General features: G+C 38.6%; 1 pseudogene; it reads left to right on the top strand.

Moving 5' to 3' along the window:
- Nucleotides 1-5952: 5952 nt before the first annotated feature.
- LOC130851876 (transmembrane protein 230-like) lies at nucleotides 5953-6334 on the top strand (annotated as a pseudogene).
- Nucleotides 6335-26713: the final 20379 nt, after the last annotated feature.

The following is a 26713-nucleotide window of genomic DNA, read 5'->3' as shown; positions in this document are numbered from 1 at the left end:
ACATGAGGCAGGCTCAGAGCTCAAATCAGAGATTTGACAATTATGGCAATAAAGAAAATCACACTTGCTACACGCTCAAGTTTGTGATGTGAAATTCATACCTATGATGCATTTAAAGCATTTAGCTCTCACTGAAAGGTGGCGATTATTAGTAGCTGGCAAACCTGCAAGGTCTTCGAGACGTCTACATTAAATCTTCCGTTTGCCATTTAAACTCTTTTTTCTTTATCTGTTTCTACTGGAGATAGAAAACAGATCCTGTTCCATCCTCTGTGTCTTTAATGATTTTTCTTGTGCAGGGCAGTTCTTCTCTTCCTCCTTCAGCTGCCTATTTGTCAAACTGTAATCCATTTCAGTTTCTCTACATTGGATGATCTTCAAACTCAACTATAGAAGTAAAAGCTGAAAGTATGCCAACGCAATGTTGAAAAAAATGAGGATGGCATTTCAGAGATGTACTGTACTCACACAATTATAGTGATTCTGGCCCCATTTACTAAAACAGAAATGCAAGTTTCAGGAGGCCATAGCTGACTCTCATTTCGCATTTAGACCTCAGAGTCAGTCCTGACCCTTTTTATATTTATGAGGTTTCCATATGATTTTTCATTGCCTTCTAGTCTGACTTGGTACTTACTTGAAACATCAGCCTAAATGTTCGCCTTCAGTTTGAGTGGGTCATTGTGCATTCCAAGTCTCTGAGTCCTTGGTAAATTCGTAGGTGTTTCTTCTTTGGCAGCAGAAGTCTTGCAATTTGGGAAAGTTGTGTGAACATTACAACTCAGATATTCCCATGATGTGCAATGATTTTATTTTTAGTGTCTTCTGACATCATGAAGGCATCTAACCACTCTCACATGATTCCTGGCTGGTAATTTCCAAGTAAGAGTGAGGAGAGAAGGATGGTCTTCCTTTTGTTTGGGGACAGGAAATATTTGTCTGATCTGTTGGCATCTTGACGTGAGATGAATTCCTCAAACTTCTAAGAAATAGGGCAATGCATGCGCACTCTGTCTCGGAGATGGTAAGCATATGATGCTGATGGAGCAAAGCATGGGAATAAGCTCTTTTTCACTTTCATATAATCAGAGGAACCCCGGAAACACGCACATTTGGCCTTAGAAGCACTCAGTGCAAGGGAAAGAATCTACAGGATTGAATTTATTCCTCTGTGAGCACCTTCCAACTGCAGTTTTGAGCCTCACAGTACTATTTCTTGAAATCAAGCTAGATGACCACTGTTATTTATCATTTAAGCAAGAAAAGTCAGCACTCTGTATTTTGGATCTGTCATACTTTCTGGCTCATTTTTTTACTTTGAGGATTAACGGATTGGTTCCTGCAGATGAAAATATACTCTGATTCCTGCGTATGCTACATGGATGTGGAAATTCCGCTGGTGGTGACTTGGCTGAATGTAGTTACCTGCTGTTGGGGATTCTTTCTTTAAAAACCCCAGGGGAGAAATAAGAAGAGAAAACAGAAGGTGACAAGCATTTAATAGGCTATGGTCATCACCTTCATAGTTTTTCTTTCTATCCTTAAATTCCCCTCTTAATTTCCAGAGCAAGCAGCTTCTTCATTTTGCTATTATTAAAAATACCGAAACGCGCACCTGGTCCTTGAGCAGAGCCCTGGCTACTGACCAGTGAATTGGTGTGAGTCCATCCTGAGGATTTGTGTATAAACGAGAATAAATTTCTTTTGAAAAAGGGACTTCACTATGCTTTGCAAAAACACAGATTCTGTTGCCTTTGCAACACTCTTTAATTCGTTGAGGGTGTAAAATTCACTTTTATTTTCCTAAAGATTTATTTTGTTATTTGTTTATTTTTATTTATTGGCTGCACTGGGTCTTCGTTGCTGCACGCAGGCATTCTCTACTTGTGGTGAGTGGGGACTTGACTCCTCTTCGTTGTGGTGCATGGGCTTCTCAGTGCAGTGGCTCTTCTTGTTGCAGAGCACGGGTTCTAGGCACAGGTTTCAGTAGTTGCGGCAGGACAGCACAGTAGTTGTGGCTCATGGGCTCTAGAACACAGGCCCAGTAGTTGTGGCACACGGGCTTAGTTGCTCCGTGGCATGTGGGATCTTCCTGGCCCAGAGATCGAACCTGTGTCCCCTGCATTGGCAGAAGGATTCTTAACCACTGCATCACCAGGGAAGTCCAAGGGTGTAAAATTCACTTTTAATTTGGCCGTTTTCATTTCATCAGATCTTCCACATCCATGTAGCATATGCACCTTGACTATTCCTGGATAATTTCCAAAATATGCCTGAATGTATATCTAAAATCTCTATTCTTAAAGACTGCCTGGAGGAATTCAAACATATAGTTTAACGAATGAATGACTATGAATTATTTAAAACACTAGTTTCAGCAGTACTTTATTTATTCAATACAGTTTTATAGTTCTAAATAACGTTATTTATTTTGTTTCATAAATGCAGCAAACAATCACTTAAGGGAATTTGGAAAAGAGAGAATGAAGAAATTATTTTGCATGTAGGCTCATATTCAGAGATAAACACTGTCAATATTTAAGGTTTTTTTTCAATGTTGATATATATTTATAACCTTTTTCATATGCCAATATATTTGGAGTTTTTCTCCCATGTTATTAAGTACTTTTATTTTATTTTATTTTACTTTTTATTGAGAGTTGTGAGTTGAGTTTATTTGGGGCAAAATTAGGATTGCAACCTGGGAGACAGTATGCCAGATAGCTCTGAGAAACTGTTCCAAAGAGGCAGGGGGGAGATTAGTATATATGAATTCTTAGTAAAGGAGGAGTACATGCAATCCAATACATTTCTCTGTAGGGGGTTTCTGCTAGTCATGAGGAGCAGACGTCACCATGTAGGGATTTAGTAAATACTTTTAAATAAAATTTTTCATGACTTAATAGCATTTCATTAAACAAAAGTGCCTAATTCTTCTAATTTTTTTGTTCCTGTTCATTTAGCTAGCTTCTGTTTTTTGCTATTACAATCACATTATGATGAACATTTTTATGCACATATATTTTTGTGTATATTTAATTATTTCTTTGGAAATTAGAAATCGAAATTCCTGAGGGTTAAGTTATTGAATTAAAAAATACCGACATTTCAAAACAATATACATTGACAAACTACTCTTCATAACTTTCCCTTCCAATTTAGTTTCTTCAAATGTGACTAAAAGTACTTAAAAAAAACACACACACACAGAATATTTTTCCAATGGAGGAAAGTTTTAATTTAAAGAAAAGGTGTCAATAATTTCAGGGGCTGTACTAGGTGATGACAAAATAGAGAACCCTATAAGGTCTATTTCTAATTGCTGTCCCCTTAATCATTTCTTCCTATGTGGGTTGAACAGTTGTTCCCTGCAACAACAACCAAAGGGTTTGCTTTGTTCTGTTTTGCTGTTGTTGTTGTTATTTGTTTGTTTTATATTTCAGAGGATGAATAATTCCTAATACTTTCGGAAGACTTCTCTTATTATCAGTGTCTCAGGTCAATAAAGTGTCATAGAACCTCTAATAGCCATGATTTCTGAAAGAAACGGAGTGGCACCCACGTGTTCAATAACTTCTTTTCCAAGGCTCTCATTTTTATCAGGTTCTGTTTAATTGTTCCTAGATGCTCCTAAAGGCCTCCAAAACTATGGGAAGGTCAAAATAAAAGCCCCAGCGACAGATTACAAGGAACGCTGCCTTATGCTTTCTTCTGTTGTCACACCTTGTCAAGCTTTCATTAAATTTCTGCCAAAAGAAGTCCCATACAATTTTCACTCATCCTTCTCCTGTCCCTGCCTTGACCATGACATGCTCTTCCTTGGAACATCCTTTCTCAAACCAAAGCCTCTATAAATCCAAAACTTGGCTTAAAACTTGGTTACTTTACAAATCTTTTAAATATACTACACTCATTTCAGTCCCTTTTCTGGGGTCTTTTGTTATAAAAATGTTTGTTTAAAAATCAAAGATGGGACTTCCCTGGCAGTCCAGTGGTTAAGACACCATGCTTCCACTGTAGCAGGCATGGGTTTGATCCCTGGTGGGGGAACTAAGATCCCACGTGCTGCACGGCATGGTGGAAAAAAAAAATCATAGAGGCATGAAATTGTTTTGATTAAATTCTTAGTCTATTGAAAAGCCCCCATTTTTGTTTTATTATATTATTTTTTTCTTCTCCCTTGATTCCTCATATTCAATCCTATCCCTTGCTTCGTCTTTGGCACCTACTCTCTATTTAATGAATGTCCTTTGGCAAATATATGTGTAGCTTTAAAAAATATACAGTGTTATTATGTGGATGGGGTTTACATTAACTGACATTGAATATGAATTCCATACTATTTATTCTTTTTAAAATCAATATTAAGTTACTGAGATGCTGCTATATTTCAATCCAATTAATTACTTCTGACTACTGTCTTGTATTCCACTGATGGAAAATACCATGTTTCAGTTCTTCACACTCCTCTTGTAAAGGTGTCCTAAAACATCTACTTTTATTATCATAAAAAATGCTGCAGTTAATTTTTTGACACTTATTTCCTGTAGACGTGAAATTTCTCCACCAGTTACAGGGCTTCTTTCAGATTATGCTTAATCGTGGTAAATTGGTTCTGGATTTCGGAAACATCTTACAACTATTCAAAATGAAGTGATTGATCAAGCTCAAGAATATCATTTTCAATTTGATTTTCCTATACGGTTACAGGGTTTTTGCTTGATGGTTATTTGTTTTTGCTACTTACTCTCAATTTCTATGGAAACAGTATGTAAAAGTATTGGGGCACATGGGCTTGCAAGTCAAAATGACTATTTCAAATACTAGCTCAAATTCTGTCTCAACATCTGCATTGGCTAAATAGAGATGAGAAAAAAACATGGTGAGCACTAACTTACCAACAGAGTTATTTTCAAGTTAATGTGAGTCAGTAATACCTGGGCATTGAATAAGCATTTAATACGTAGCTGCTGGCATCATCATAATTACCATTAGCTAAGCTATCCCATGTTACCTAATAGACTTGAACCTATATTAGAAGGCGACTTCCTCAGTCTCACTTGTTTGATTTTTTTGTTTAAGACTGTTACTGGCAGTCAGACCCATCTTTCCTTACAAGACAACATAGTGAGCCTGGGGAAACAGCATTGTCTACGTACTTTTCTTCTGTTCCTCCTTGAATTTTAATTCTTTCTTCATCATACACCTGTCAATCAGAAAATGAAATTACCTAGAGACACACATATTTATTCCATATACTTTTGAAGCAAATGAGTAATTACTTCTCTGTCTCCCAGACTTATCCTCAGCTTGCTGCCCCCAGTAATTCCACAAGCAGGTAAACACAGTAAATATTTCTGTGACACTTAGTAAGCACTGAGTTCAATTAGTATGTGTTTAAAATGTGCAACAGAAACAGAAGAATCTTATCTTTCAATTTTTTTCAGCTCCTAAAGGAATAAATTATAGCTTATATCCTATATATAGCTCACAGACCCTGGCATGCCAGTAGGTAGCATTTTTAACCTTCAACAAAAAGAAAACATTTCCTCAAATTGAGGCTATTGTGTCAGAATTAATGACTTAAGTAGACATCTTATATTACCAAATTATAGGCAACACTAACTACCCCACTGGTTTCTAGTTATTGGAAATAGAATCCTTTCGAGTATTTTCTAGAACTTGAAATTTGAACCTTCTCAATTCCCTGCTCTTTGTTGGCAGGCTTGCAGGGACAATGTAGAGCTAAAAGACTTTTGAACATTAGATTTGGGTAAAAGGCTTGCTGCTAGAGGGACAGGGGATTTTAAAAATTACTTTTTCCTATGGAAATTTTCTCTAAATGTTCAAGATCAAAGATAGAAGAGAGGAGGTGCTATGAGGCCTTCGGCGCGCCTGCTGTCCTCGGGGAGCGAGCTGTCGGCGCGCGGGCGGCTGGGCCGGGGCTCCGCCTGTAGCCGTGTCAGCGTGTTATGATGCCATCTCGAACGAACCTGGCTACTGGAACCCCCCGCAGTAAAGTGAAATATTCAAGGCTCTCCAGTACAGACGATGGCTACATCGACCTTCAGTTTAAGAAAAGCCCTCCTGAGATTCCATACAAGGCCACTGCACTTGCTACAGGGCTGTTTTTGATTGGCGCCTTTCTCATGATCATAGGCTCCCTCCTGTGGGCAGGCTACATCAGCAAAGGGGGGGCAGACCGGGCGGTTCCTGTCCTGATCATTGGCATCCTGGTGTTCCTGCCAGGATGTTACCACCTGCGCATCGCCTCCTATGCATCCAAAGGCTACGGGGCTACTCCTACGATGACATTCCAGACTTTGATGCCTAGCACCCACCTCAGCCCTGAAGAAAAGAGTCACAGATGGGACTGAGCCCAGCTTTAAGACTTGGAGCAGACACGATGGCTAGGGGCTAAGGAGGTCTGCGGTTTGCAGATGTTTAACAAAACAGTGGCCAGATTTTATGGGTCCATCCTAAAGATGCTAACTGAGCTTACAGCTCGCCGTGTCATTAGGACATTCTGTATTTCTCATCTCCTAGCCCTGGCAAAAGCGCCTGACAAGTTTTTCCACATGAATACCTATCATGGAAGAGTAGCAATGTTCATTGTACAGGAAAATGGGAGGTTAATCTAGTGTGAAGTGTTGCCGCCACCACCCTTTTTAGAGTTGAGCACTCTCTTAAATAGTCCTCATTGTCCATATGTTCTTGTGGCAAATGGAAGAATGCAGTATGTCAGATTTCTTATTACTAAGTAATTTATTTTGAAATTATCTAAGTTTCTTATCCCCGTACTCTAACTTTGTGTTCTAGTAGAGACCTTGGCAAAATCAAATATCAGTGTGGTGCATCTATAATATTTTTTACTTGCTTTCTTGCTAACAGCAACTAGGAATTTCTTAAACCTCAAAGGAAATTTTCAAAACTTTCTCTGTTCACCAATCCTTGGCCAGCTCTGATGTGGTTCACTTACAGGTTGGCCAGTATATAATTTGGATCATTCTGTCCTTTGTAGATCTAGGTATTCTGTATATCATGCCGTTAAGGACTGGACTTTTGGCTGTTTCCAAAGGAAAAAATGTAGATAAGTGGTTATTATTTAGAGTTTATAACCTTGTTGTGAGCACCTAGTATTATGATGTCATTCTGCTGAAGATTGTAAGAATTGGCCTAGATCTCTAGAGGACAAGACTGCCTTGGTTTGATTCTGTTTCCTAGCTTGCAAAAAGTGACTTGTATTCAGAAGAAATTAAAATGTCAAAATCTAAATCCTAGACTTAAAAGTTAACTTTAAACCTAAAAAAAAAAAAAATAGAAGAGAGGAGAAGACAGGAGAGCAGAGAGAAAACAGTTTGACAAAACATGTTTTCATGACATGTTTGGCTAGGATTAGCATTATAATCTGAGGCGATACTCTCTAAATCACTCATTCCAATATTAAACTGTTAGAGTATGACTGCAGGCCTTCAGATTCCCACCAGCTCTATGTTGTAGAAGTTATCTTATAGATAAAGGTGGTCAAGGTGGACCTGGACTCTGGATAGATTTCTGCAGGGTGTTGTGGGGGCAGTCAGAGGTGTGGGGCGAAGCTGTAAGTTAGATAACAACTGAGAAAATATAAGCTCTCTTCCAGCCTTTTGAGGCCCCCAGGTGGAGGAGCAAAGGTGAATGGATGATAAGAAGGTTGAAGCAAAAGATGCATGCCTCTGACTTATGACAATCATCTTGTACGTAGTAAACATTAACGATAACCATCTACCAACAGAGAAGAAAACTAATACGAAAGTTAGATACTGAGTTCACGTCGCTGCACATTAAAAATAAGGTAGCAGGTTCAGGATGTAATAACTTATCAACAGTATTGGGGTCCCAGTAGTTTTGTGGTGTATCGGCAGTGATAAATGATTCAGGAGTAGTGCCATCAAAGTAAATAGCTTCCCTTTCCATCACTGACTGTCCACAGACTCAGGCGGCTCTGTTAAAGAGGATGAAGTGCACAACACCTTATGGGGAGGATTATCTTGAGTTTTCTTTATGACAGACAGTAAGATAATACACTTTAACATGCAGGTTAAATTCAAACCAGCAAGAGGTTAGGGTCATGAGAATTTTCTTTTAGGTAGTTGTCCTGATTTTAGAGTATGATGTCATTAAGTGAATCAAATCTAGCCCCATGCAGTAATACCTCAAACTACCTCCTTCCTAACACACACGTTAGCTTTATCTCTTCCCGATGATTACATCTGTCCCAGGAATAAGCACCAACATTTATAATGCTGTTTATTTGCTGCAAATCATTCAGCTCCTTAATAAAACTCATCCATATTTAATTCAGCCTGTATGAGTCACACCTCACGGTTAGCCAGAATATTAATATTTCAGGATATAATCCAATCTAGATCAGAAGGTGCTTTGAGAACAATTCACCAGTTTACAGAGTTTCCTCTTTATTCAGTCTGGATCTGTTCTACTGAGCATAACTGATTAGTCGTGATATTTCCCTCATGGATCTGAAATTGCTGAAGTCAATCGATAAGTATTCAAGCCTGATTAGGTGTATATAAAATCATGCTAATTCTGTAACTGGAACCAAATTAACAGTTTTTGAACATGTGGTTAATATATTTAACATATAAGTTAGGACTATATGTCCTGAGCCTTTTTCAAGACATTTTATCTTTGTAGCAAAAAGCAGGAAGGAAAAGAAGGAAAAAGAGGAAAGGGGGAGGGAGGCAGGAAGGAAGGACAGAGTTGAGCTATCCTCATTTCTCACCAGCCAGGAGAAGTGGAGTTAAAATAAACATCAAGGGTCAGAAAGGCAACCTGAGATGTGGAGAGGACCGATGCTGCACAGCTGGTACCAGTTAAAAGTAACAAGTTACTTCCGCTACTTCCTACTTGTCTGTGAAAGCACCTTGGTCTACAAGACACCTAGCGTAAGACTCAGAGTGGCAGCTGCGATGTGCTGTACCAAGGGTGGGTCCTCCCTGCTCACATACATAAGCTTGTGAGCATAAGCCCAGCTGCAGTATCTGCAATGCGATTATTCTTTGTTTTCTAAGTCTTACATTCATAGTTACGTGTGTGCACCTGCGCTGAATTCTTCCCTCTCTCCCTTTCTTCCTTCCCTCTCTCCTTAAATATTGATTGTATATCCATTGTATTTCAGACAAATCCCTGTCCTCTGCAAGCACATAGTCTAGGAGGGACAGAAACATGGTAACAAATAATTATAAAGACTGATGCGATAGTAAAGTGAGCTACACGGACTGATAGGTTGGGTGTATTTGCTGATCTCCATGTACTTTAGCCCATTCACAAGACAGCTATAAGGTCACGGTTGAAGCATCTTAGAAATGGCTGATAGTGACAAGATACTGCTGCCACAGAGAAATAAAATAATGAAATTGTGTTGCCATCACAACTCTTTCTACATTCACCCTCCTCAATTGTTACTTTAACTCGTCTATGATGGAATAAACCAGGGTAAAACTATCATGAAAAGCATGTATCTTTATTACTAACGCACCTTCAAAACTACGATTAAGCTGTGTTGGAAGTGAAATTCGGGTCTTTATGGGCTAGAATTCTGTATCAACATTTTAGTGTTTCATACAACAACTGTGCTATTAATGAAGCAGATACATGACAAATATTGCCGATTTATCAGAAAAAGAGATCATTAAAACTGCAACTATGAGGCTTCAAGGTCTATGTCCAAATCTAAGCAGGAAAAAAATGAGAGAACACAATATTTCAGAACAGTATGTAATGAAAAATCTGTACAAAAGTATTTACATAACCAAGAGAAGCCTCTAGAGAAAGGGAGAATTTGCAGGTAAATTAATGAAATGGATTCATAGAAAAAAGGCAGAATTCTGGGAGGCCCAAAGGTACACTTTACAATGAATAATTCCATCAGAATTATGTGTGCAAATTAGATCAATTAAAGTGAAAGATGCTCAGTCACAGACTGGTCTAAGAGTTAGATATTGTGGGAATAGAACTAAAAGTAATTCTACCTGAAATTGTGGAGAACATCCCAGGTGGAAAAGAACAATTCCTGAAGGAAAGAGAGTTAAGTAAAAGTATTATTTTCTTCCTTTTTTTTTTTAAGGTTAACACGTTAAAAAAAAATCATGCATGTTTTGCCTGGATATTTGTACGTTTCTACTCTCCTTGAATGACAACAGTAACAACAAAAACACAAGAAAAAGGCACAAACCTTTTCTCATGAACTCAAAAAGGCCAACCAAAAGTTGGTCCAAAGTGATGCATGACCCTAATTTTATCAAAAGTTAGAGATTTAATCTCCTACTTTGTTAGATTTTTTTTCCTACACTCACTTAAATATTTCTTAACTAAGGAACTATAAAAGAGAAATGGGAAAACGAAACGTTATTTTGAGACAAAGCAAATGTGTGAAAGTCCAGTGCACATTATAGACAAGGTGAATTAGTTTGCTATCACTGTTTACTATAACTGTCTATTGTTGTTCAAGCATCTGCGGCAGCTAGCTGATTTAGGTTCCAGCTGGACTCACTCGTGCACACCTGGTCACCTGCGGGTTGGGTAAGGAGCTCTCCTGATCTAGGTGGGGCTCCCCTGCAAAATCAAGCATCCACTAGCTAGAAACTGGGGTGCTTCAGCTCTTCTCCACATGGCCCCTCATTGCCCAGTAGACTACCCCAGGCTCATTCTTAATAGTGGAAGCCGGGTTTTGAGAACGTGGAGATATATGATGTCTCTTGAGAACGTAGGTTTGGAACCGGTACCCTGTTGCTTCCACCACATTCCATTGGCCAAACAAGTCAGAAGGTAATCTTGTATTTGAGTAATGGGAAATAGACTCTACCTCTTGATGGAAGGAATTTCAAAGTCCTACCTTAAAGAATATGGATATAGGGTGACCATTACTTGGGCCATCCGTGCAATCGGTCTCTCTCACAAGAGAGAAGCAGCTTTCAGTGAAACAAGACTTTATTTTAGGCTAATTATTATAGGTTAGCAACATCAAAACGATTGACCCATAAAATGGTAGAATCTGGGGAAAAAGGGAAATAAAACAAAAGTTAACATCGGATCATGGAACAACCTGCCATTCATCATCCTCTCCTTATAACTTACGTTATAATCACCAGTGGCTTTTGGTGGTGATGGCTTTATGTCCTATTCCTGGCACAATAACAGGTAACAATAGATAACATTTATTAAACAGCTATTTTATACCAAGTACTAGGCAGACTATCTACCTATCTAATCTTATTTAACCTTTAAAAATGACCCTATGCAACTCGAGGATGGAAGATGCCTTAGAGGACTGGGGCGGGGAGGGTGGGGGGGACTCGAGGGGGGGTGGAGTCAAGGAAGGGAGGGACTACGGAGATATGTGTATAAAAACAGATGATTGAACTTGGTGTAGCCCCCCCCAAAAAAAATGACCCTATGATGTACAACTTATTATAAAGGAAGAAAACAAGAACTTCTCCAAGAAAACATCACTAGTAAGTTACAGGATTTGAATCTAGAGCCCAAACACATCCTTTTTCTTTCTTTTTACAGATATGAATGTTTAGTTACGTAAGTAGATATCTGCAGTGGACATTCCCATCAGTTGCTTCTCTGGCATCTTCTCCCTCTTTTGGTAGCTATTCCAAGTTTTATTTGGGACTGCACGAGCACACTTTTAGTTTTCATGGTGTCAGTGCCCTACAGGTCCATATCCTCCTTTTTAACTGCTTCTTACTAATATAATATTGATAATTTTAAAAGATACTTCACCTATTTCTACCTTCTTGTAACAAACATTTTTACTCATGCCACCTAATTACCAGGCATAGTACATTTTTAAAGTAGATGCCCAGTTGTTCCTGGGAAATGTGTTACAAGCATTTGAAATTTTAAACTGTATGAGAGTATCACATTCCTCACACCCTCGTAAACACTTGATATCATTAAACCTTTTAATATTTGACAATCTGATAGATGAATATGTTTTTTGAATTTTTATTTCCCTGAATGTTAGTGAGGTTGAATACATTTTTATATCTGCATTGACCATTTGTAGTTTCTGTTCTATGAATTCACTGTTCCTTTCTTTTGCTAATTTTTACTGCACCACCTCCTTTCTTATTGATTTGCTGAAATTCTTTGTATATTCTTGATGAAAACCCTTTATCATTACACTGTAAATATTTTCTTCTGAATGTCTTCATTGTTTTTTCTGTTAGTGATGTATTTCATCGATGAAAAGTTCTAACATTTGATACAGTCAAACATCAACATTTGGTGTCTTGTCACAAAGTCTTTCCCATTTCAAGGACACAAACTTAATAATTTTTGGTTTCTTTTAGTATTTTTGTTGTGTTGTCTTTTACATTTAGGTATTTAATCCATCCAGAATTTAATATTATAACTACCATAAGGAAGAATATAATTATTTTTTCAAAATGATTAGACAATTACCTGGAAAGCATTTATTGAATAATCTGTCTTTTCTCCACTGATATAAAATGCTGCATCTATCATGCCTTATTTCCCAACTATGCATGGATCATTCTCTGTATTATCTATTTAATTTCACTGATGTATTTGTTCCTTAACCAAATCCACACAGTTTTAATTACTATACTTTTTAATATGTTTTAATGTCACACAGGGAAAATCCATCTTTTGTTTTCAAGTATTGTCTTGGCTATCATTTTGTACTTACTCTTGTACATATATTTTAGAATTAAATTTTCAACTACTCTGAAAAATTTTATTGGGATTTTATTTTGAATTAATTGAACTGATAAATTAATATGGTGACAATTAATAGTCATGAAATACTGAGTTTATGAATCCATAAATATATCTTTCTATATAGGAAATCATTTTTTTACATCCTTAACATTCTATATTTTTCCATGGATTCAAAAAAATTAAATGGTTATATTACTAGCTATTTTGTTGTTTTTATGCCTATGAAAAATGACTATTTTTCTGATGTTGTACTTTACAATAGGTTAAGTCTCTAGACGAACTATCAATTTTGTATACTAATGAGTGTCCTATAGTTTGCTATCACTATTCATAGTATCATATTTGATTCCAGTGTTTTATGTAAATCATAAAATAAATTTAGTGGCTTTCCATATTTTCCTATGCTCTGAAACAGTTTGTATAAGCTGGGAATTCTATGTTCCTTGAGGGTTTGGTAGACATCACCTGTAAAGGAATTAGGACTTAGTACCTTTTGAGGGTTGGGCATATTTTTATTTTGATTGCAGTACATTCAATGGATGATGGTTTAATCATGTATTCCACTTATTTGTGGCAGATTTTATAATTTAAATTTTATTAGTAAATTGTGCAATTCATTTCATATTTATTGGTATAATATTGCACTTATGACCTTTACCTTTCAAACCTCTTCTTTTGTGTAGTTATATCTTAGAATATCACTATTCTTCTAGTAGTTATTCTTAACTTTTTAAAAAACACATAATTTAGTTTGTACTTTATAGTCAATATCAACATTTCACCAGCACCTATATCTAATATGCAGATGTAGATATCAATATATTAGCTATATCTTTATATGCCTAGATACCGATTTTGCTTTAAAGCTTATAATTATTTACTGAGTGCCTACTCCATGCCAGGCATTTTACTTACCAATCCACAAAATCCCATTACAAAGCGGGCATTCTTTTTTTTTTTAAAGATACTTGTAATTAATTTTTTAAAATTAATTTATTTATTGTTGGCTTTGGGTCTTTGATGCTGCACACGGACTCTCTCTAGTTGCGGTGAGCGGGAGCTACTCTTCATTGTGGTGCACAGGCTCCTCATTGCGGTGGCTTCTCTTGTTGCAGAGCATGGGCTCTAGGCGTGTGGGCTTCAGTAGTTGTGGCACACAGGCTCAACAGTTGTGGTGCATGGGCTTAGTTGCTCCATGGCATGTGGAATCTTCCTGGAGCTGGGATTGAACCCATGTCCCCTGCATTGGCAGGTGGATTCTTAACCACTGCACCACCTAGGAAGTCCACAAAGCAGGCATTCTTATTTCCATTTTAACAAAAAGGAACCTCAGAGAGTTTAAGTGAAATATTCAGGATCATATAGCTAGAAAGGTGGGCAACTAGGGCTTAAATATAAATCAAAGCCTGCCCTACACCTAGTCCAAGCACTGTCCAGAAATTCAGTTTTCAATAGACTTTCATCTAGCTTCTGTCAAAAATGAACTTAGGCCAAATTATATAATAATAGACTCTGATGGCAAATTTAATCCCTGGTTGGTCAATAGAATCAACTGAGAAGCTTTAAAATATAAATAATTGTGTGAGTCCTATTCCAAGATCTACTGAATCAGAATTTCTAGGAATAAGACCAATACATATATGTTTTATATTTTATATTTTGAAACACTCCCCAGATAATTCTGATGGTCCAGGTTTGGGAAGTGTTCACCCAAGGTTTACATTAACAAGTCATTCCACTAAAGTAATTATATTCCTCAAAAATATGGTCTATTGAGCTGATGCCCACTAAAGAATAATCTCTCAGTCAGAAGTTCTAGAATTGTATCTTAAACAAGCTGCCTGGGTAATCTCGTGCACACTGAAGTTCCAGAACCATCCCTATATGTTTACGGAGTTTTACCCTTAATATATCTATAGTTTGGATCCCTGGTATCTTCATAACCGCCAGACTAATCTTGAGTTTTTGACGGGCAGTAGCTGTCCTGTGTATTGCAAGACCTTTAGCAGCATCCCTGGCCTCTACCCACTACACACAGGTAGCCATCCACCTGCCCAGCTCCCCCCACCCCAACTGGGACAACTGAAAAGGACTTCAGACGTTGCCAAATGTCCCCTGGGGGGCAAAATCCATCCCCAAATTGTCCACCGCGCTACAGGATTACTTCTCTCGCTGACGTTATAGTTAAGACTCTTACATAAGTATTTGAATTATGAGCCACTTCAAGCAACTGTGGGAGTTGTAAATCATAAATACATTTGAAACAAAGAATATTACAACTTCACTAAAAATCCATTCATAGTTTAATATTCAGAAACGGATTGAGTCTTTATATAATTATCAACAGATTCCAAAATAACCTAATAGATTCTTCACTTCAACATGACCTCTTGGAGATCTGTGAAATGACCTGCCATCCCAAACTTGTTTTCTTGTCTAACAATTGAGCTAGCATTATCAACAATTCTTCAAAAGTATAGCCTGATTCTTTAGGACATGATAGCATGTGAAATCTATCCGTGGACACAACAGCAGATAACAAATTATACAGACCTGGGCAAGTGAAGGGGCGATGAATGGAACCACAGAGTCAATATTTGTCCTTTGTAATGTTTGTCTTTTTATCCACTGTTCAGGAAAATGTCATAAGAAAGTTTGTCCTAGCTCAGTGTTTGATGTTGGATCCAGATAAGTATTGGTCCAGAAGAATAAGTATTTATTTGTAATATTTGAGACCCAGTTAATCTTAGATTTCAGAGCTAGTTCTCATTAAAACCACTAGCATTTCTATTTACACTTTTTCCCATCTGTTGACATTTTGTAAATAAATATTTAGACACAAAGTGGCTGTATCTACAGGCCTTCAAATATGGGGATAAAAAATGAAAAATATCATTATCTAGCTGTTTCCTAAGTTTGCATGTTTTGTTCTATGTTAATGATGCTAATTAAAACCAAACAGGGCAAATAAAATGTAACAGGAGGCTCCATTTTCCTACATATTCCTGCAGAAGAAGGCATGAGAAACAGTCATTCAAGGATATCTTGCACTTTAGTAAAATATGCATTTTACTAAAATTCATTTATTTTTAATTTCTAAAAGACTTTAATTTGAACAGAGAAACACTGTTATGTTACATTTAGGATTCTGGTATTCATTAGAGCTATACCGCTTTACATAATTAGAAGGCCACCGAAAATAAAAGTCATTTGCTTTCATTCAATTAGCACTAATCGAGAAGATATATTATGCAGATGTTGTGCCAGGTGCCGGGGAAGACTAAGATGAATAACCATGGTTGCTGTGCTGGGGGAGCTCATGGTCCATGGAGGAAAGAGATGGTGACTGATGGTAGTAAGTAGCGGTAAGAGACATACGCTGTGCCGTGTGGACACAGGTCATGGACTGAGGGGCCAGTAAGCAGTTCTGGAGTGTAGCTGGAGGTCACAGTGCACACTGGGAGGATGTTATAGAAGATGGGCTGCAGTGGTGGTCTGCAGCTTGCCTAGAAAAAAATGAAGAAAAAGTGTTTTCCTCACAGTTATATTCTGGAGCTATACAAAAGCTGGGTTAGTACATTTTCGCTGCTTTTTAATATAACAAAGTAAAGCAGCTTTTTTTAAAACTCAAGTCTGGCCAGAGGTGTATTAACCAATAAAGATACCCCAAGTCAAAAATAATTTATTTATTTGGTACTTTTGGTTTCAAATGCTAACTTTTCTCCTAGTCTAACTACATAACTTTCACTCATGTTTTAAAGAACAAAAAAAAAAAGCTTGAAGTGATAAAACGTGGATAAAACATGTGTATCATTATCTTCATTAATTTGGACATATTCCATTTTATTGAAGGTCATAGACCTGATGCTCTATGTTTTAACCAATTGAAGCCAACTCCTGTCATTTTCCCCCTCATAATAGAATGGTGGCTAAGGGCTTGAATCTATCTTTAGATAAGTATATTTAATATAATAAAACTCAAGCCAGAAGCATTGTCACACTAGCCCACTGGGGTGCTCAGGATATATCCAAGTGCATTACGTCAAGGGTATCAGCAGCAGAAATAGCCTTGGCTTCCCGGCTAGTTGTTCCTTTACTCACATGTTCTGCCTCTAGGTCAATGTGTTCTGAGTCTCCTGGTCTTTCTCCCCTTTTTCTCTGCCAAACTCTACTCGCAGAAAAGGATCTGATATTTCTATCTTGGTATAAATTTAAGTCATTGCATCACCTCTCCCTGTGTTACTTGCTTTTAAAGTCTTACTTTTAATTATGTATACATTTTAGCTACTTGTGACTAGGAAAAGGAGATCCAAATGAAGGAATTGTGTTAATTTAGCCCTGTCTCAGTACTCAGTACAATGTGGAAAATAAGACATAGTAAATATCTAATGACTAACTATTGGATTACTCATCAAATATTAGCTGCTTTGTGGCATAGGAAAGAAATGCATGTAATTTTATATCTTCAAATAATGTTAGAGGTAGAAGAGACACTACCTTTAGCTTCTGCGCTTTACAGATTACAAGATTAACGGCTAATAAGTGAAGAACCAGGAGCCTGGGGTAGCACAGCTGGAAACAGAGCTGTGATCTCCCGACCAAAATCCTCCCACTATGCAAAAGGCTATTTTCTATAGCGCAGGCAACATAGTCCCCAGTGCAAAAGACGGAAGAGAGATAGGGTTTATCACATATGAATCTTAGCTGGGCATTTTGATTCTTGTATTATTGTCTCTGGTTATCTTTTACCAGAACACCAGTCCAGCCTTAGCCATTGAGACACTCTACAGCATTGCTATGGGTTAGTAATTTCAACTTTGACCTTTGTTTTCAGAGACACTAATCATCCTGATTGTTATGTTCTGTCTGTATTTCATCACATACACCTCTTTGTTGGTACTGCTGAGTGTACATGATGTTCCATTATCACTGAGAGCTTTAAGCCTCATCTTCTTCATCAATTTTTATCAAAATATGTTTTACCTGTATTTGTAAACCAAATGTCCCCTGGTCTTACTCACCTATGCCTACAAAATAAAATTACATTTCCTTTAATAATCATATTATGATGGTAAGAACGAGCATCCTATTCAGCTGCAGGGGATCCAGTGTCTCACCTGGGGAGGTTTATGTACTCTGCCAATTCAGCCTGTCTCTGCAGTCTCAGCCTTCTCTGATCTCTACTCCACCCCGTGAGTTGCTACTTGCTCCACGGCAGGTCACCTCTTGATAGGCTGAGAATGCCCTGTCTCTCAAGCTATTATCCCTTCTCCATGCATCCTCAATGGGGGTGATATTGCATCCACAGGGGTGAAAATTGGTTCCTGGAGGTTGAAAACATCTTACTCTTTTAATGTATAAAGCACAGACGTGCATATAGTACATAAACAGATATACAGTCTATCTGTGGCATGAACATTTCATGAGGCGGGGAGCAATTAGGGGGAAAAAATGGGGAAAAAAATCTCAACTTTTCATAGCCCAGCTGAGGCCAACCTGCAGGTGTTTATAAGATGTACCTCACGAAAGATTTTGGGAGTGACGTCAGATGAGCATCATTCTGTTTGGCAATCACAGTTTGCTGGTTGTCATGAAAAAACAGTTTAAATATTGCGTGATACTGCTTAGCCCTCTGCCCCTCCTTGTCAGTGCCACTGTTGTGTCTCCTGAGAGACCCAATATGCTAGGGCATGTCCATCGAAAATTGAGGCTGTATAATCTATGACCATGCAAAATAGAAATCAGCTTCACGCTGTGGGTAGCATTGAAATAGGCTTGTTACGTTTACAGAGATTGTTCTGATACGAGCATCCCCAGCTGACCAACATATGGGCTCTGATGAGGCTGTGTGTCTCTCATTTAATGTATCCTTGGAGCGTCCACCTTTGAGGTGTAACTAGCTTTCCAATGGTACATTTTGCACCTGTGCAGTGTTACTAATCCCAGAGACTATTTTCCTCTTTATCCTGTGGAATTATCAAGAGAGGCCAATGAAGTGGGGAAAAAAGCAATTCAGGGAAATAGAAATGTGCTGTATCCCAGAGGTTATGAGACAGAGCACATGAGGGAAGATGAATTCATCTTTGAATTTGCTACTGTAATTTAAAAATAATGTCATATATATTTATAGGCACATATTACAGGAAGCTTTTAATGAGCTTTAACATTCTCTATTAATTCCTAATGTATATGATTAATATATTTTTGAAGTTCCTACTGTATAGATTAATGATGACAGACAACTCTTCTCTTCTTTGCTTGCCAGAAAGAACAGAGGTCAGTATCGCATAACTTCCATATCAGCTGGAGGAAAGTAGAAGATGCCCTCATTTCTGTTTTACAAATGGAGAGACCATCGCTCAAAGACACGGTGAAATCTCCAGCAAGCTCATCATTTGTCAGCGTGCCTGAAATATGATCAAGTCAGGGTTCTTACATCCCTGTGAGCTATCTGGTAGGAAAATGGACCCATTTTTTCTCTTTATTTTGTCTTGTTCTGAAAAACATAGTTTAAGTTTCCAGAAGGTTGATTTTCTGGTAGTTTTTTTATGATAACGCTTAAGCACAGCCAGGAAGGAAATCAAAACATCAGGTATTAGAAGTTCTGTGCAACCTAAATAGGGAAGAGATTGAATTTAAATATAGAAACTGGAATGAGTGGAGTATTTTCACATTTCAGAGTTTCAGTTATAGCAGTGTTTCCTTCTGTTATGTCAAGATTGTGACCTTTTATATCTACTACTGGTTTTTTCTTTAAGAACTTTTATTGAGATACAATTGACATACAATAAACTGCATATATTTAAAGTGTACAATTTGATGGTTTTTTTCTTATTAGTAATGTATATATGGCAATCCCAATTTCCCAGTGCATCCCACCCCAACTGCCCACCACCACCCCCACCACTGCTTTCCCCACTTGGTGTCCATATGTTTGTTCTCTACATCGGTGTCTCTATTTCTGCCTTGCAAACCAGTTGATTTGTACCATTTGTCTGTATTCCACATATATGTGTTAATATATGATATTTGTTTTTCTTTTTCTGGCTCACTTCACTCTGTATGATAGTCTCTAAGTTCTGCTATTGTTTTGAAGTGCTTAAAAGGCAGTCACCCCATCTCTGTCCTGTTTCAATTTGTAGTAGCAAGTTTTGGTGCTATGGAATTAAATCTGATCAATTATGGAAGATTTTATGTAATTTTTCTGCTCATATTAGAAAGATTTAATAGTTCCCTAATTATTAATATGACTGGTCAGATTTCATTAAGATAAAATTATAGTAGATTATTGTAATATTTAATTATGAGCAAGAGACTTGGCTTTATTACAGGGAGTTCTGACAGAATATATAGGTTGAACCATATGATTCAGTTTCATTCAGATCAATCTCACAATTTCAGATCCTAAAATAATTGTGGCTATGCTGTTTCAATAATCCAATTCTGATATAGGTTTTCCTCTCTTCATAAAGAGCTCAGTCAACAAATTAATAAGCTTTGCACTCAGAATTTTAGGCTAATAGAGAGTTGGGAAAACTAAGCAAGTTTTAAAGATACCCAAACTTTTTGAAGTTTTGATATATGCCTATTATTTCTTTATCTCTTTTGCTGTTTCCTTTCACTGAAAGAAACATTCAAAGTATCAGCAAATGAATATTCATATGCAATGAATACTCTTTAAAATTAAGTTTTATAATGAAGCCTGGACTGGTTCACCCTTCAACTTCGGAGTTGATTATTTAAACTCTGTCTATTCCTAAAAGAATTTGAGTTGGCTTACAGAAATACACACAATACAAAGAATGATAAATAAATTAGGAAATTGAAATGAGAACTATTAATTTAAAGAAACCTAAATAACTGGCGGGAAAATGGAACTCAGGGATTCCACCATTAGCTCTTTCATCCCTAGATCAGTGCCTCTCAACCTGTCTGTGTGTTCAGATCAACTGGGAAGCTTTTAAAAGAAGGTGAAAGATTCATACGACCTGAAGAGAAATCAGATTATTAGGGAAGCTTTTAAAAAACACACATGTCTGCACCCCACCTCAGATCAGTTATGTAAGAGTTTTGAGGGTGGGGTCTGGGCACTGCTACTTTCAGAAAATTATGTGCGTTATTCTAATATGCAACCAAAATTAAGAATCAAAAAATCAAAAACAAACATGTTCTCTCCTTTTAAATGTAAAGAAAGTTAATGAGACATTCACAGCAACCCATTCTGTCTCTTACATCATTTCATCATCTCATTTTATCTTCATAGTAATCCTATAAAATAAGAACTAGTTTTATCTCCATTATATGGATGAGACCAGACCAGTCAGCTTGGTAAAATCCCTCAACAAGGACACAGGGAATGCGGATTCAACCTTAGAGTGACATCACAAAAACCTATTTCCTTAACAATTCCTATATCCCCTCCCTAGAATCTTCATTCTATGCTGCTATTAGTAAAAACATAGATGCTAATAAACCAAATGATAGCAATGCTGTCAGCAAAGGACTTATGCTATTACTTTCCTTCCTTGATAATATGAAAAAGCTCTGATAAAAAGGGCTGAACAAATTCAGTCACCAAGTATACCGCACTCATCCCCAGAGATAACTGGAAGAGAAGAAACTCCACCATGACCCAGTCTGCTCTCCCCGGGTATCTCTGCACATTTATTCCTTTTCCTATGACTGCACATTTTTCTCTGTAAATGACTACTTGTCATTTACATTCATTGTGTTCTGATAAGGGGCTGTCATAGCTTTATAGTAACCTTCAAAGAAACCATCCAAAATCAAAAGCTTATAGATCTCCGTCTCCCTACTCCTTATCTTGAAATGAATATTTGAGAAGGAAATCCTTTCACCACATATTTGTTGGGAAGGAAAATGGATTGCATTTTCCATATGCGAGGCAGGATTTTTGATGAACTTTGAGATATTCTGGTATTTTATGCACCTGTCACTTTGTTCAGTCAAAGTAGTTTTGTTTCTTGACAACTTGTTCAGTGGTATCAAGAGGCCAGTGAGAAGCTGAGCTAAATTAGGTAAGAAATTCCTAAATGGTACTTGTATTGAGGAGCGGCTTCTTTTAAACCCACTTCAGAGTGGAGAACTTCGGAGTAAAGAGGCCCTAAACCTTTCCTGGTGCCCAGCACTGTGTTCCTTTATCTTAATAAGGTGCATTTTAGAAAATCCTTGTAAGAGACAGACTGGATAGGTATGTTCATTCTGACACATTCTTCATGATTACAGAAACATTAGTAGCTTCAACTGTCCATTCGATGTGATGAGATTTGGGGCCAGTTCTATTTTCCACTATGTATTATTATTCTCTAAGAGCCCCATTTTTCTAGAGTGCAAGTTTATAATTTATAATAATAATTTATAAACAAAATAATAAATAAGAGGCATGGAAATAGCCTTACAGGACATCTGAAAAGAAACAAAAAACTAGAGAACGGTATCATGCGATATTGTTAAAGACCAATTAAAATGGCACAAAACACTTTGTCAGCTGTAGGCGATGCCTCTGGGAGTCGTGGAATGGGGAAGCAGACAACTAGATGGGTGTTTGGTCTGTCACGGAAGAAACTGCTGGACAAGTCAGTGCCAGGGCAGAGCCGATTCTGTGTTCTTCAAGAAGTAGGGAAGCTGCACACACAGCTCTGGACCCCTTTAATCTAGCATCCTCCTTCTCAGGAGAATGACATATCCTGAAGGAATTAAGTGAGGTTGGCCTTGCAGCTCTGCCAGGCACAGAAGAAGGGGTGGAGGGAAGGATTCTGCTGTTCCCCATCTTTCCACTCCCAACCCCCAGAGATTTCTTTCAAAAATAATAATCAAATGTCTTTATCAGTCTGTGTTTTTCCTGATTAGAGAAAAGAGAATCTCAGAGACTGGATTTGGAACCTGGGTCAGAGACGCATCACTGGGTACACAGTGCTCTCTGTGGCTACATCAGGGATCTATTGACAAGCTGCTCTGGTTGTGCTCTGAATCCCCACAGGGCATTTGCACCCAGTCCCGCCGACTGGGGAGCATGCAATGGCAGCTTTTGACAGACAGCTTGGTTATTTGTCATAAGGAGTTTCATTTTCCAAGGATGAATTATGAAGACTTTTTTTCCCCCTCTCTCTCTTGTTTGTTGTTTTAGGGCTGTCTTATCTGAAAATGTGTTAATGAAGTTATCATGCATTGCCTTGTTCCTAGCCCTACACATTTGATACAGGCAAATTACTTCTTAGAAGACAGCTTCCCATAGGAATAGCAGCTGGAGTAATTCAACCAAGAGAGCAGTCCAGAAGGGTTGGGCATGAGAGGTGGGCTTGGCAAAAGAAAGAGTAAAGAAATGATCAGATCAGGCTCAAAGGTAGGCAGGATTCCTGTGGTAGCCCTTGTTTGGGTCCATTTCTCTTTCTATTTTGCCTCGGTAATCAGACGTTGTTATCTACGCACTGACCTCTCCCCTCTGGCTTTCCTACTAAATCTCTTTACTGGCTGAACATCGGCCTTCCCTAGCTGAGAGCCAGCCAGAAAAATACTCCCTCTACCTCAACAGGCCGGAGCATGGCGCTCTAGGAACGGAAGCAGCAGCTATGAGTCCTGCACTGAGTCAGGCGGGTATTCAATTCAAACAAATGACCACTTAGTAGGCACCTACTGTGTTCAATAGCTCTGGGATAGAACAGAAAGAGATGCAAAGATTAAAATATAGTCTCTGTCCTGGGGTGGTCTGGGACCTGCTTTGGGGATAAAGCCATTGTTCTCAGGAACCACAGCAAGCACAGCAAGAGAGATGCAGCACCCTGTTACGAAAGGGGGAAATTCAGAGAATTTCCTCTGCTGCTCTCCCTCCCCCCACACACAGTGAGCTCCTGACAACATGAGGTGTCAGGGCTTCTCGCCCTCTGTGCCCCAGTGACTGCCTCGTGCAGGTCTGGCACACAGTGTCTATAAGCCATTATTTTGGAGAAGAGATATGCAGTGGTGTAAATCGGAAAGGGCTTACCAGGCAGAAGCGCTGCTGGAGAGTTAGGGATGAAGGTTGGAAGAACATTCTGGTTGGGGAAAAAAAAAATACGTGCAACAGTCCAGAGACATATAATCCCTGCCTACCTTCCTGTGCTCACTGACTCCCACTTCATCTAGGAAGTCTGAGGAGGGATTTCCACACAGGTATTTGAAAATAAGACTTACCAGGTAAAAATAGTTTAGTTGCTCTCCTAACCCTGACGTCCCTTAGGAACCCACATCTGCTTGCTTCCTTCCCTTCCTCCCAGTCTTTCATTCCTAACCTTTCCACTCTCCTTGGTGTCCTGTTTCCCTTTTCCCTTGCCCTGAGCTCCCTACACCATCCTCATCCCTGCAGAGGAAGGGGGGAGGGCACAGATGTGTTACCAGTTCGCCAAGCTCATCTGAGCTTCCCACACAGCTAAGTGCTTTGGAGTTGGTCTTCTGTACATCTAGGCTCTCCTGACTCCATCTAGTACTCATCTCTTTTCTGTGCCTGGCATAACAGAAGCTCTGAGAGCTGGGGTGGCTGCGACATGACATAAAAGTGTTCATTTCCCACATTTGTATTTTGCCTCTGTAAAATGTAAACCTCTCCTCTCCCCACTGCCTCCCTGCTAAAAATCTGCATCAAGTTCACATACACCTTCAACTCTCTCCTCCTCAACTCCCCCAAATGGAACTTTTCACAATATTTTGGCTCCCCATGTGGTCTGAGGATCTAGTGCATGGCCTTGGTTTTATAATAAAAGGCTGACAAAATGTCTTTTTTTTTTTTTTTAACTTCCACCTTCTCCACTGAATTGTTCAGTTTTGGCTTTCCTATCTTCCCTTGTATCTTAGTGAGATTTCCTTCCAGACATTTCTTCAAATGACATGACAACAGCCCTGCTATCTTCTAAGAAACTAACATCACTTTGGCTGCTTTAGAAAAATGTGTCAGGTTTTCTATCTCATTAAGAAGCATCTGCAAACTCTCTGAAAACACATGAAAGAGATATACAGAGGGCATCCCAGAACCTGAAAGTCCCATTGAAATTAAAGTCCATTAGTGTTTTTTATGACATCAAAGAGTTACCCATGCATTTAAAAATGTTCTGTTTTGTTTTGGATATGGGTAGGGTAGGATGTAAAAGCAACATATTTGTTTCTTAGTTTATCATAGGCATCAAAGAAAAGAAGAGGAAGACGAGAAAAGGGAAGAAGAGAAAAGACAGCTCTGACTCTTTTCATCTCAGGTTATTTCTGAGATGACAAACTGATGACCTTTCACAATTCTCAGAGCTCTCTTCCTGTTGCTGCCTTTCCACTGCTCTCAGGGCTGACTTGCCCAGGAAAGGGTCCATTTCAGTCTCTCTAGCTACTAAGCGGAGGCAGACATAGCCACAAGGTGTCACTATTGCTAAAATAGCTCTCCGCCTACAGATTCTTATGTGATTATGCGTATATAACTTAGCTTTCATTTTGTTTTTAAGCAGGGTCTTTGGGAGAGGAAGTTTTGGATTGGCAATATTGGAGTTGCCTCCCTCACTTCAAATGCACTGTGACCTTGAGCTAGGCTTCGATTTCTAATCTGGAAATTGGATAGAAGAAAACAATTCCTGTTTTTCAAGATAGTTGTCAGTTTTAATTAGAAAACCTTGGTGTAGCTGAGTTTCACAGGCAGCACTGAGTAAGCTCTCAACAAAGGTTAGCTCCCTTAACTCAGAAAGTGAGGAATGGGGTTGGAAGGTAGGAGTGGGTGAGAGGGTGGTAAATTTTTGAGCCTGACTGAGTTCCTTCCTTCCCTCCTTTTCTTTTGATTTTAGAGCTGCAAAAAAATATCACCTAGAACAGAGTTCTAGCTATTGTTAATAGCTGTGCCATTAAAAAAATGTTTGGGAAAAGCTAAATACTATAGCTTCCTCTGACAGAGTCAAAATATTAAAATCACATTAAAGTGTCTAAGGAGTCCTGTTATAAAGAAACCTATTTAAACAGCCTATTTGTTGAATCTAAAGTTGCCCACATTTCTTTAAGCCAAGACTTACTTTTTTGGGTTTATTGTCATCCAGATTGGGAAACTTTAGTCTGGTTTAACTTCTTTGTTGTACAGATGAGAAAACAGAAACCCAGAGAGTAACACTGGATTCACAAAACACGTCTCAGAAGTGGCAGAAGTGCTCTGGAACCACTGCGGTGATAGAGTGGGTTTGCACCAGCTCACAGGAACCGGTTGTGCTCATCTCTTGCCAATCCTGTGTTTAGTGATAACCAGGTTTGTCTGCCTGACAGGCAGCAAGCCAGAGGCTGAGATGCAGAGCTTTACAGCCGGGAGTTTATTCACAAAGCAGCCAAGCGGGGAGACCTGCCTTCCCAGAGGCCAGGGTGTTGGGCTATTTAAGAGATAAGCAGGTGGTCTTAGGCTGGGGAAAGGTGATTGGAGGCAGGGAAAAAGGTGAGGAAATCCATGTTCTGTGCAGGTGCATCTGGGTCACATGCTTCTCCATATTCAACATGGAGGCACTTAGCATGACCTGAGGGTGGGGTTTCCAGCTCTCTGACGTCTAAAGGCCATTCATGGGACAGCTGCAAAAGGCCCAGTTTTAGGGTCAGTGGTCCCAACCAACCCCCAGCAAGCCTGCACTGGGCAGGAGTTGACTCCAAGTTCCTCTGAAATATCTGGGCTGAGTGAAGCTGGGAAGATAAGCAATTAAAGAGAGGAAAAGAAAGAAAGAAAAAAGAAACTGCAACAAACAATCAATGAAGGCCGTTTACAATCAAAGGGTTTACAAGCAAAGGTTCTCTTATCTGTTTATTCTGTAAGGCACGTTCAAGAATTTCTGCTAGTTATCAGCTCCTGATAACTCTATGGGGCATGGTTTCAAGGTTGAAAGCTTGAAATCAGCCTCAGTGGGAATATCTACACCACAGAAATTGTCAAACACCACAAATTATTTTTTTTCTCCAGAGAAAAGGT

The sequence above is a fragment of the Hippopotamus amphibius genome, chromosome 4 (genome assembly GCF_030028045.1).
Source record: "Hippopotamus amphibius kiboko isolate mHipAmp2 chromosome 4, mHipAmp2.hap2, whole genome shotgun sequence".
Classification (NCBI taxonomy): domain Eukaryota; kingdom Metazoa; phylum Chordata; class Mammalia; order Artiodactyla; family Hippopotamidae; genus Hippopotamus; species Hippopotamus amphibius.
This window is presented reverse-complemented; position numbering and strand designations above follow the sequence as displayed.